Below are 10,042 nucleotides of genomic sequence, written 5' to 3'. Positions count from 1 at the left end.
ACATACCTATATAGGGTGGTACATTATTCATATTGTCATTATTTTAAACAGGGATATAATTGATATCTTGGAAAACTTTCCCTTTAATTCCGGATGAAATCTCTCATTGCTTATACATATATGTAATGACATCTATTATTTGATTATTTTAGCTTAAAACAACTTTTTACATTACTGAAAGCAATGAAACACACATTATTCACAGCTTAACTAATAAAATAGTACAGATGTTAAGAAATAAATACTTTGTGTTTCAAGGGTTCACTGTTACATAAATAATTTCTAGCTTTGTGATGTATGCTTTTGGTTATATAAAATACTTTATAGGAGTTAATTCAAAATGTATCATTTAAATGGCAGTAAATTTATATCTTGTTGTTTTTATATAATTATATTATCTAAAACTTGTGCTAGAATATTTATTTATTTACTTAGAAAAGGTCTCACTCTGTTGCCCAGGCTGCCCAGGCTGGAGTGCAGTGTCATGATCTTGGCTCACTGCAAACCTCCACTTCCTGGGCTTCAGTGATCCTCCCACCTCAGCCTCCTAGTAGCTTGGACTACAGGTACACACCACTATGCCTGGCTAATTTTTTATATATATATATATGTATGTGTGTGTGCATAATATATATATATATATATATATATTTTTAGTAGAGACAGACTTTCACCATGTTGCCAGGGCTGAAGAATATTTAGATTGATGAGGGTCCAAGACTCGTTCTTCCAAATGAATCAAAATCGTTGCTCTATAGAAACTGATACTGTCATATATACAGTTTGGAATGTAAAACGTATTAAAAAGTTACAGACCTTTAGAAAATCTCATATTTCTTAATTTGGGGATTCTGTTAGACCAGCTTCTAGTTTTGTGACATCCTATAGTAGGAATAAATCCACATCCTCATAACCAACTTGTGTTCTGCGTAAACACAGAGTTCACCCAAAGTATGAGCAAGTTTGACAGAAGGACCTCTTCTCAAATCAGATTGTGAAATAGTCACTGTGACACTCACATAAAACAATGGGTTACGGTAAAGGAAACAATATCTTTTTTACTGCCTTTTCTTCACAGCTCAGAACACAGACCAGTCTGGCTAATTTGGGAACAGTGACAAAATTAGTAATGGTTTGTAGATGCATATGTAGAAGATTTCTGAAATTTTAACTTTTAATACTTTAAATGTCGGGTAAAATCAACAGAGAAAATGAAATGACTATCTAGAAAAACATAGCTCCGATTAGCCCGCTATTCAATTCGGCCTTTCTGTTTTCTCATTCTTCTTTCTTTTAATGTCTGTATCTGCCTTTTCTGTTCTATGAAGATATTTTGGAGTCTAAAAGGGTTATTGTCATAAAGAAGCTATAACGTATAACCTTGGCTAGTTTCTTCAAGGGTGTTTTTTAAGTATAAAATAAAAGCTTGGTGCTTGCTTCATTAATATATATACTAAAATTGGAACAGTACAGAGATCAACATGGTCCATGTGCAACGGTGGTTCACACATTTGTGAATCATTCCGTATTTTTCAGTCTTTGTGCTGGAAGAGATGAGAGTCTGGAGGGAGGATGGAAAAGGGGATTAAAGGATACTTCATCTTTATCACTAATGTTTTACTTTTTATATTATTAAAGTTCATTTTCATTTATGAATCTAAGTGTTAGTTGTATGTTTCTCTCTCCTGTCTTTGTGTTTAAATATTTTTTTAAATATTACACAGTCATTTCACTTCCAGGTTTTTATTTCTTCAAATTTTGTTTATTTATTTAGAGACAGGGTCTCAGTCTATTGCCCAGGCTGGAGTTCAGTGGCCCAATTACAACTCACTGCAGCCTTAGCCTCTGGGGCTCAAGTGATCATCCCACATCAGCCTCCTGAGAAGCTAGGACCACAGACCTGTGCCACCACACCAAGCTAATTTCTGTATTTTTTTGTAGAGATGTGGTTTCACCATGTTGCCTAGGCTGATCTCAAACTCCTGAGCTCAAGCAATCTGCCTGCCACCTCCTCCCAAAGTGCTGGGATTACTGGTGTGAGCCACTGCTCCAAGCCATTTCCAGTTTTTTAATCTAAAGAAAAAAAAATCAGAAGTGTGTGCTAAGATTTACATACTTCGGGACTATTTATAATAGAAAAAAATTGAAAACAAGCTAAAAGTTGAACAATACAGAAATGGTAAAAGAAATTATAGCAAACTTATATGATTATTATGCATTTATTTGGAAATCTTACTTTTTGTATGTTTCCTATTGCTGCTGTAATAATTACCACAGGCCTGGCATTGTGGCTCACACCTGTAATCTTAGTTCTTTGGGAGGCCAAAGCAGAAGGATTGCTTGAGCCTGGGGAATTGGAGTCCGGCCTGGGTAACATAGCAAAAGCCTATCTCTACAAAAAAATACAGATAAAAAACTAGCTGGGTATGATTGCAACAGCCTGTAGTCCTAGCTACTTGAAAGCCTAAGATAGGAAGATTGCTTGAGCCCAGGAGTTTAAGACCGCAGTGAGCTATGATTGTGCTACTGCACTCTAGCCTGTAGGACAGAGCAAGATCCTGTCTCTAAAATACATACATACATACATACATACATACATACATACATACATACAAACTTTGTGGCTTAAAACAACACAAATTTATTACCATATTAGTCTGGTGGGAGGTCAGAAGTCTAAAATGGGTCTCCAGGGAAAAATCAAGGCATTGGCAGGGCTGCTTTTCTTCTCAGGGGAGTACTTTCCTCACTTTTCTCAGCTCCTGGAGGCTTCCTGCACCCACTGGCTTGTGGCCCAGTCCTTACATAGTTCCAGCCTTTTGCTTTCATCGTTACACTTTCTTCTACTGACTCTGATCTCCTGCCTCTCTCTTGTGATTTTATCGTGTCCTCCCAAATAATCCAGAATCATCCATCTCAAGATGCTTAAATTAACAATACTTGCAATGTCCCAGTAATGAGTATATATACAATATATATAAATTGTTCTATCATTTTATGGTAGAATATTTTCAATTCCTTTGGTTATATACCCAGTAATGGGTATATATACAATAAAATAAATAAAGAGATGGAACAATTCATATTCTTCCCTTGGCTGTTGATTTTTGTTTTAATGGTTCCCCTGCGTTGTCCCCTGAGGATTTAAAGGCCTTTTTAAAGCTGGATCAGAGGGAAGAAGCAGACATTCAGCACTTCTTGGTGCTTAATTTTGAAATGTACATTCTTTGACTTCCACTGTTTCTGAACATTTTCTTCTTTCAGTAAGTAGGATGAGAGTGGTCATGATTCAGTATCACTTTGTTATCTCTGAGTTATGAGAAAATCTAGAAACATTTTATTCACTGTCTTATTTTTAAGGAAGAGATCTGCTTTCACAACTAATTTATCCATCGTCTTAATTATTTGAGCTTTTGTCACTGATACCCAAGGCTCCACTGTTAAACCTTTAGGAATTTATTAACACTTTCTTAAAAATCAGATAAAAATGTAAAGTGATAGTCAATTTTGCTTTTAATTTAGAAGGTTTTCTTGAGGGGACAATCTTTAACTTCATTAAACAGTACCCATGTTTTAAATATAAAAGTAATTTAATCCAGTGTAATAAAAAGGAACATTATAATTCACATCATGATAATAACTACCTTTTATTTAGTATCTACTATATGCCAGATGCTTTATATACATATGTGAGCCTCACAAAAATCTAAAGTGATCTGTGTCTTAATACATATTTCATAAGTGTATAACCCAACTTTTTAAGTAAGTTGCTCAAAGTTATGTAGCTGATCAATGACAGAGCCACTTTTTTAATCCAGTGCAAACACATACACATATTTTCCACAATGCTGAACTAGCTAAGCATTTAAAATTACTCTTGTCAAACTGTCTGTAGCATTTGTAAAAATGAGACAAAAGAAAACATATACGTTCTAAAATCTCTATTTAAAATTCATAGTAGAGATCAACTGACTATTCTACCTTGTGGTATGCCATGCCTGTACATACCTCTAGGTGTCACTAACAAGTCTAATGCATAAGTAGAGAAAATGCAGAAAAATAAGGAGATAGAAGAAAAGAAAAACAAAGCAGGAAATAAAACATAGGATACCACCACTAATTGGCTACTAGAGACTCCCATTGGCTAGATCTACTTTCATATCAAGCGCATTTTTGAAAATGTGGGTGAAAGTCTCAGGCACATTAATCAGATAATAATCAAATATGGAAAAAGTTTCTCTTCCCAGAGAGTTTAAAGAAAAGAGGAAAAAAAGCAACCTCTTTTTGTTGCACTTAATCTTCCATGATAAAATTCTATACATATTCTTAAAGTTGGGTTCTTGTTTTAATTGCATGGTAGACCTGCTAAAATCTAATCAGAATCCAGTGTGTATATATATGTATATATATATATACATATATATACACACGCACACACACACACACGTATATATATACCTATATATATACAAATATATGTGTTTATATATATACTATATATACACATATATGTATGCATGTATATATACATATATATGTATACACATATATATACACATATACGTATATATACACACATATCTGTATATATATGTGTATACACACATATACGTATATATACACATATGTGTATATACACATACCTATATATGTATATGTGTGTATACACATATATATACAGATATACGTATATATGTATGTGTATATACACACGTATATATGTATACATATACACATATACATATATGTATACATATACATATGTATGTTATATATAAAATATACATATGTATATATGTGTGTGTGTATATATATATAACTTAAAAAAATGTTCTACTGCTATTTTAAATGTTAGGTTTATGAGAATCATAGTTCTTGTCAGCTGAATCAGCATATTTTGTTTTCAGTTTTCATATTTTTTTGTCAAGCAATAAGGACAAAATGCAATAAGATTAAAATAATTATAAAAACTCTGGTGCACATAAATGGTAATGTCATCAAAATTGAATAACCTAAAAAAGAGTTCTTTTTCCTGATAGCTTAAAATGTGTGTCCGCTACTTATGGAAGTCTGAAATCAGAATTCTAAAGGTTGTTTAAAGGACACAGATGTATAATTTGTGAAAATTAAACTTCTATGGAAGACGAAAACATTTTCAAAAAGGTAACTGCCTATAATTATCTACATAATTGTTGTCTTCTTGGTTCAATCTTTCTGAGACCATCTTGTGTTTCTTTAACTATAATTTATCAGAAATAGGACTGCATTTTAAAATCTGAAGTAGTGAAAATTTCATTCACTCAGTTCTTTTTTTTCCCCCCAAGTATCTACAAGGCAAATATGCTCTTCCAGATACCATGGAAAAATGTAAGAATGAATCAGACTGAGTCTTTTCTCAAGGAACTACAAACCCCAAATCCATTAGAAGGTAAAGACTTATTTGACAATGATGAATTACACTGGAAGGGTGGGTGGTAAGCCTTCAACAAATATTGGTTGAATGGATGAACATGGTGTAAGAAGGGGAATGTATGCTGTATAAACATAGAAAGGAAGGAAGGAGAGAGAAAAAAGAAAGGAAAAGAAAGGAAAGAAGGAAGGAAGAATGGGTGGAAGGAAAGAGAAGAGGAGAGAATACTAAAACTAAAGCGTTTACAGCCCCAGGAATCTTAGCATATGTCATCTATGGAAAACCAGTCCAAGGTATTTCATTTAATAAGTGTTAATAAGTGATAGAATTGAAAATTATTTTTTCATGTATAAGTCTCAATACAATGTTTTCCCAACAATGTAGTAAAATAAACAAATATGTATTAAATACTCAAGGTGAACTGAGGCAGGATCAGGCTTTATAAATGATATGAGAAAAATGTGACTAGATTTCTTTGCACATTACTGTGTTTGCACAATAAATGGTAACTATCATTTATTATGTAGTTCATGTCTAGAATTATGAGGATGCCTCTTAATAAAACTGTAGCTACAAATACTTCTCAAGAAGGAAATAGGAAAATAAGAGCAAAAGGAGTCAAGGTAATTTTATTTTATTATTTTGATTTGATTTGATTTATTTCTTTATTATTTTAGGTTCTGAGGTACACGTGCAGGTTTGTAATGCAGGTAAATTGGTGTCATGAGGGTTTGGTATACAGATTATTTTATCACCTAGATACTAAGCATAGTACTAGACAGTTATTTTTTCAAATCCTCTCCCTCCTCCCATCCTCATCCCTCAAATAGGCCCCAGTGTGTGTTGTTCCCCTCTATCTGTCCATGTATTCTCATTATTTAGGTCTCACTTACAAGTGAGAACAAGCAGTATTTGCTTTTCTGTTCCTGCATTAGTTTGCTAAGGATCATGGCCTCCAGCTCCATCCAAGTTCTTGCAAAAGACATGATCTCATTCCTTTTTATGGCTGCACAGCCTTCCATGGTGTATATGTGCTATGTTTTATTTTTCCATTTTACCATTGATGGGAACTTAAGATTAATTCCAGGTTTTTGCTATTATGAATAGTGCTGCAATAAACATACAAGTGCATGTGTCTTTATGATAGAACAATTTATATTCCTTTGGTTATGTACCCAGTATTAGGATTTCTGGGTAGTATGGTAATTGTTTCTAGCTCTTTGAGGAATCACCACACTACTTTCCATGATGGTGAATGAATTTATACTTTCAACACTGCATAAGGGTCTCCTTTCCTCCACAACCTCACCAGCATGTTATTTTTTTACTTTTTAATAATAGCCACTCTGACTGATGTGGTTTTGATCTGCATTTTCTAATGATCAGTGATATTGAGCTTTCTTTTTATATGCTTATTGGCTGATTGTATGTCTATTTATGTTCTTTGCCCACATTTTAAGGGGGTGTTTTTGCTCGTAAATTTGTGTTACTTATAGATTTGATATATTAGAACTTTGTCAGAAGCATAGTTTGCAAAAATTTGTTTCCCATTCTGCAGGCTGTCTGTTTACTTGGTTGGTAGTTTCTTTTACTGTGCAGAAGCTTTTTGGTTTAATTAGATTCCATTTGTCAATGTTTGCTCTTGTTGCAACCGTTTTTAGCAACTTCATCAAGAAATCTTTGCTCATTCCTATGTCCAGGCTATCTAACAGGGTTTTTATAGTTTGGGGCTTTACACTTAAGTCTTTAATCCTTCTTGAGTTGAGTTTTGTATATAGTATAAATAAGGGATCAAGTTTCAGTCTTCTGCATGTGGCTAGCCAATTATCCTGGCACCATTTATTAAATTAAGAGTCCTTTCCCCAATGCTTATTTTCATCAGTTTTCTCAAAGATCAGATGGTCATAGGTGTGCAGTTTTATTTTTGGCCCCATCTTCCATTAGTCAATGTGTGTGGTTTTCTCCCAGTACTATAATGTTTTGTTTACTGTAGCTCTGTAGTATAGTTTAAAGTCGGGTAACATAATGCCTCTGGCTTTTTTCATTTTGCTTAGAATGGTCTTGACTATTCAGCCACAAGTTCCAAACAAACAAAGGTTTGTTTTTTGTTGTTCTGTTGGTTTCCTATCATTTTTAAATATTTTTTTCTAGTTCTGTGAAGAATGTCATTGGTAGTTTGACAAGAGTAGCATTGAGTCTGTACATTCCTTTGGACAGTATGGCCATTTTTAACATTGATTCTTCCTATCCTTGAGCATGGAATGATTTTCCATTTATTTGTGTCATCTCTGTTTCCTTTGAGCAGTGTTGTATATTTTTCATTTTAGGGATATTTCATTTCCCTGGTATGAATTCCTAGGTATTTTATTCTTTTCATAACAACTGCATCTGTAGGTATTTTATTCTTTTTGTGGCAACTGTAAATGAGATTGCATTCCTGATTTGCCTCTGGACTTGGATATTGGTGTATTAGAATATTGTTGATTTTTATACATTGATTTTATATTCTGAAACTTTGCTGAAGTTGTTTATCAGCTCAAGGAGCTTTTTGGCAGAGACTAGGGGGTTTTCCAGACATTGAATTAGGTCATCGGCAAACAGGGATAATTTTTCTTCCTCTCTTCCCATTAGGATGCTATCAGAGTAATTTTAAATAGCACCATGACATTGCGAGTCTTTGCCATGCTTTATATACTATTTGTCTTGGTTCTTTTCAATAAATAGTTTACTAAACATCTTTCAATGTCACGAGACATTTATTCTTTAAGATAAACTGAGGCTATTAAATGTTTCTTTTGAATTTCAGTTATACCTTATCTCTAGTGTTCTTTGGAGGCCTTAAAGTTTTTCACTTTTTATTTCTGAATGATGCCTTCCCCTGAGGCTGTTATCCTATAGAGAAGGCAGATTAATCCAGCATATATCAAACAAGCTGCTCATTTTCCCTGAAGTAAGCTGAACAGCATCGCTGAGTTAGACCAAGTGCTGAAAAATACTTTCCTAGTACCTAGACAGCAATTGTAGGCACACTTGGGAACTTGCTGTGGAGAGTGGTGGTTTTGTTCTTTGTTTGTATGTTTGTTTTTTGTTGATTTTTTTTATTTTTATCTTAGATTTGCTTTTAGGGTAAATAATGACAAAATATGACATGGGATGGAGAAATATTTGCTGTATGATCGAGCAACAACTTGAATTTGTCTACATAGCAACTGCACATGGACTATGTTCACATAGTATAGTATACTCACCACATGAGGAAGGAGCTGCCTGGGTCATCAAAGCAGTGAACATGAAGGCTTTGGGAGCTGGCAAAGTCACCAAATCTGTTCAGAAAGCTCAGATGGTGTATTCGTCCATTTTCACATGAGACTGGGTAATTTATGAGGAAAAGATGTTTAATTGACTCACAGTTCTGCAGGCTTAACAGGAAGTTTGACTGGGAGACCTCAGGAAACTTACCACCATGGCCAGAGGTGAAGGGGAAGTAAGCACCTTTTTCACATGGCGGCAGGAGAGAGAGAGGTTGAAGGGGGAGGTGCCACACACGTTTAAACCATCAGCTCTCATGAGAACTCACGACTATCACAAGAACAGCAAGGAGCGAATCCACCCCCATGATCCAATCACCTGCCACCAGGCCCCTCCTCCAATTCAACATGAGATTTGGGCAGGGTCACAAATGCAAACCATATTATATGGCTAAATGAAATTATCCACAACACCTACCATCACAGTCATAAAACATTTAGAAGAAAAGAAGAATGTTTTGTGGACTCTTCTGGCATTTTCTGCATGGGGCAGTTTTAAGTTATTCGCTTTTAAAGTGAGTAATTTTTAATGGAAACAACTTGACCAAAAATCTGCCACAGAATTTTCAGACTCATTATAACAACATTTAATGAGAAAAAAAATTATATAGTAATCATTCACATTTAAGTATGCGTCTTTTCTAGAACTTAAAACGTCTGGATTAGAATATAGATAGCTATGTTTATTTCTTAGATTTCATTTAAGAATCATAAGTTCCTTGAAGTTATAATGTGTGTTTGATTTGTTTATTACCTGATGTTCCCACACCATATCTTAAGTATTCTGGGTGCTGCTGCAAAATATTACTTGACATTACTAATTAATTAACTTCAGACTTAATAATTATACACTGCAAATTATTTAATGCAGTCACTAAATTAAACCTTTTTAACATTCAAGAGCAATCCATGTTTGCTAAAGAATATTGAGAATGTTTAGAATAGGGTCTAAGTCATAATGAGAAATCAAAATTGTTCATAGCTCACAAATAAGAGATGCACTTGTTTTTTAAATATTGTTCACCACCACCAGGGGTTAGGCAGGTCCCCTTCCCATTGGGTACAGAGCTCAGACAAGCCCTACAGTCACAAAGCCTACGTTCCCGTGGTGGGAGACAAACTGCAAACAAAATGAGCAAATGAAACCACAAAACTTGGAAGGAGTATGTTCTAGAGCAAAGATCGTGAAGTGGGAAAGAATTTTATGTATGTGAAGCTTTTGTAGCTAGAGCAGAAAGTGAGAATGGAATGCATGTTAGGAAGTCGAGTTTTTACTCTAAGTACAAAAGGAAGCCATTGAAAGCTTTTAGATAGGGAAATAATG

The 10,042-nt window shown here is 34.3% G+C and overlaps 1 non-coding gene across 1 annotated transcript; it reads left to right on the top strand.

The window, feature by feature from the left end:
* The first annotated feature begins 1,429 nt into the window (after positions 1 to 1,429).
* LOC118143423 (U6 spliceosomal RNA) lies at positions 1,430 to 1,533 on the top strand. Its single transcript, XR_004727642.1, has one exon. It is a non-coding gene; the product is annotated as a U6 spliceosomal RNA (small nuclear RNA).
* Positions 1,534 to 10,042: the final 8,509 nt, after the last annotated feature.

Source organism: Callithrix jacchus, chromosome 7 (genome assembly GCF_049354715.1).
Source record: "Callithrix jacchus isolate 240 chromosome 7, calJac240_pri, whole genome shotgun sequence".
Classification (NCBI taxonomy): Eukaryota; Metazoa; Chordata; class Mammalia; order Primates; family Cebidae; genus Callithrix; species Callithrix jacchus.
This window is presented reverse-complemented; position numbering and strand designations above follow the sequence as displayed.